Consider the following 2960-nt stretch of genomic DNA (forward strand, 5'->3'; position numbering starts at 1 on the left):
TTATTTCAAAATTTGCATTTATTTTATGTTTGTTCTTCTAGTGTTTTCCTAAATTCTTCTGAAGTTTTTTCTGTGTTATCCTTGATTTCCTCAATCTTTCTTTCAGTCCTTTGAAGGTACCTAAATATCATACTTTTGAATTCTTTTTCAGTTCGTTCCATTACCTTTTCTTCTCAGAAATGATTTCTGACTCAGCAGCTTGGTCATTCTCTCTTGTTTTTTTGTGTGAGCTAAAATTGTCTATTGTCTCTAAAATTGTGGGGTTGCTGTTGTTGTTGTTGTTGTTGTTAACTGCTGTCAAGTCAGTTCCAACTCATAATGACCCTGTATAGGGTTTCTGGGGAGTAGCTGGTGGGTTTGAACTGCCAACCTTGTGGTTAGCAGTGCAGTACTGATCCTATAGTGCCACACCAGGAGTTGTCATATTTGTATTTAATCGATGATTTTACGTTGATTTGTTCCTCTTGTTGTTGCTAAATGTTGTTGACTCTGTTCTAACGCATAACAACTCTGTCTTCTATGAGTGAAGTTAAAGAATGGAAACACGTACACCATTCTAGTTTGCCAGTGGCTGGAGCTACAGAAGATACAATTGTGGCTGGCCTATATGGGCATGATTGCCATCTCATGTTGAGTGGGAAAGAAAAAACTCCTAATACACACATTAAAACAAAATAGAATTGGCCTGGCTGAAGGGAGGCGGCGGGCGGGCGCAATGGCGAAGGCCAGGCCACAAGCACCACCGCCCCCGGGCACTCCAAGCCAGCACGAGAAGAGTCTGGGACTTCTCACCACCAAGTTTGTGTCGTTTCTGCAGGAGGCCTGCTTGACCTCAAGCTGGCAGCTGACACCCTCGCTGTGTGCCAGAAGTGGCGGGTTTACATTACTAACATACTAGAAGGTATCTGGTTGATCGAGAAAAAAATCTAAGAACAGCATCCAGTGGAAGGGCATGGGGCCTGGCTGCAATACTTGGGAGATTGTGGATTGAATTTAAGGCAGAGATCAAGGAGCTGCAGCAACGGGAACAAGAACTGGACCAGCACAAGGTGTGAGTACAGCAGAGCATCCGGAACATCACAGAGGAGTTCAAAACAGCTGCTTGGCCTACGTGACTCATGAGGACACCTGCAGAAGCTTTGTTGGGGATACCCTCCTGGCCATCCGGGCCCCATCGGGCACCAGCTTGGAGATGCCCATCCCAGAGGGCCTAGATGGGCAAAAGAAGTACCAGATTCACCTGAAGACTGTGAGTGGTCCCACTGAGGTGTTGCTGGTGAACAAAGAGGGGTTGAGCTCCCACCTGTGGCTGTGCCTGGTGTCACCCCCTGAAGATCTGCTCCAGGGCCCTCCTGCCACTTCTACCCCCACCCCCACCGCCGCCCAAACCTGCCCTGGCCCAGCCTCAGGAAGCCTCCTGTCCAACCAGTCTCCAGCTGAGCATCCCTACACCTGTCTCCAGCGGCATCTAGCTCAGACGGTGGCCAGTCCAGCAGTTGAGAGCACAGTGAGTTGCGGTCCTGGAAATGATTGCAAGGACAGTGGTATGCTCAGCTCACTTCCGCTGGGTGCAACAGCCCTGGACATCCGACCGCTGTAGTCTTCTGCCTTGCTGGACAGCAACACCCAGGCCTGCTACCTCCTTTGAGCCGGTCAAAGCGGACTTCACAGGTGTTCTGGAGCTCCACAGAGCTGTCAGAAATCTTCAATCCCACACGAGAGTGCATGAGTTCTGAGCTGCTGGAGGAGCTGATGTCCTTAGAAGTGTTTGCCCCGCTCCTGCGTCTTTCTCCACCACCTGGAGACCATGACTACATCTACAACCTGGACGACAGTGAAGGCATCTGTGACCTCTTGGATGCGCCTGTTCTCAACCTCGGACTGACAAGGACTTGTCCTGTGTGGCTGGGATACAGACTGACCGGGAAGGCCTTTCCCCATCCCACCTCACTCCTATCCTTACTCCTGGCTTCCCTGTCTTCCTGCACAGTCTGGCCTCGACCCCTAGTCCTGCCTCCTGCCCCCACACCAGGCTTGTTTCTTTTCTTGGGGCCCTCTCCCACCTGCACTCTGTAAGCGCCAGCTCTACTGCCACCCAGCAACTCCCATAGGGCAACTTGTCCAGCCCCACTGCACTGCTCCTGCCAGCTTCCCCCATACCCCCAACAAACACAATGAAGGAAGGATAGGGTGGAGATGGGGGCTTACCAGCATCACCCCCTAGCCCTCGCAGCTGCCCACCTCTGACCCTACAGCTCCTGCTGACCTCGTGGGTGCCCCTTCTGCTCTGCCCTAGCCCTGAGAACCTGTAGATGGTGGTGGTAGGGTGCTGACCAGAAGGAACAGGTCTCCAGATAGTCATTTGGATGGGTTGGTCCCTGAGGATAGTCCCTTGTTTGTTCATTTCCCTTCAGTTAGAGCCATTTACAGAGATTTAGAAAGATTTACAGTAATGAATGGATTCCTATATAAAGATTATTTTTATACTTTTTGCAGCAAAAGGAACTGTAATATTTGTACAGTGTCCAAGTTAATAAACACCATGCCTAAGGTGAAAAAAAAAATAGAATTAATAAACAAGGAATCAACCATAAAAAGGGGAAGAAAGAGAGAAAAAGAAATAAAAACAGGCAGCAATCAGAAAAAAATATAAGTATAAAGACAAAAAAGCCACGGGGAATTGGAATTACAGAAGAGAAAAATAAGAGAGAAAATAAAAGGAAGCAATAATAAAAATATTTAAGAATAGTTCAAAAGAGACCTGGTGTGGTTCTATAGGCAAAGGACTCGGCTACAATGTCGGTTTGAACCACAAGGTCAGCTGTTCAAATTCACTAGCCATTCCTTGGAAACCGTATGCAGGGTCACTATGAATTAAAACGGACCCAATGACACTTAACAACAACAAAAAAAGAGAGACAGGAAAATGGAGTTATAGCAGAAAAGTAAGAGAGAAAATA

At 48.0% G+C, this 2960-nt stretch overlaps 1 pseudogene; it reads left to right on the top strand.

Annotated features, from left to right (window-relative positions):
- Positions 1-715: 715 nt before the first annotated feature.
- On the top strand, positions 716-2076 carry LOC102818858 (annotated as a pseudogene).
- The last annotated feature ends 884 nt before the right edge of the window (positions 2077-2960 follow it).

The sequence above is a fragment of the Chrysochloris asiatica genome, unplaced genomic scaffold (assembly GCF_000296735.1).
Source record: "Chrysochloris asiatica unplaced genomic scaffold, ChrAsi1.0 scaffold00287, whole genome shotgun sequence".
In the NCBI taxonomy this organism is placed as follows: domain Eukaryota; kingdom Metazoa; phylum Chordata; class Mammalia; order Afrosoricida; family Chrysochloridae; genus Chrysochloris; species Chrysochloris asiatica.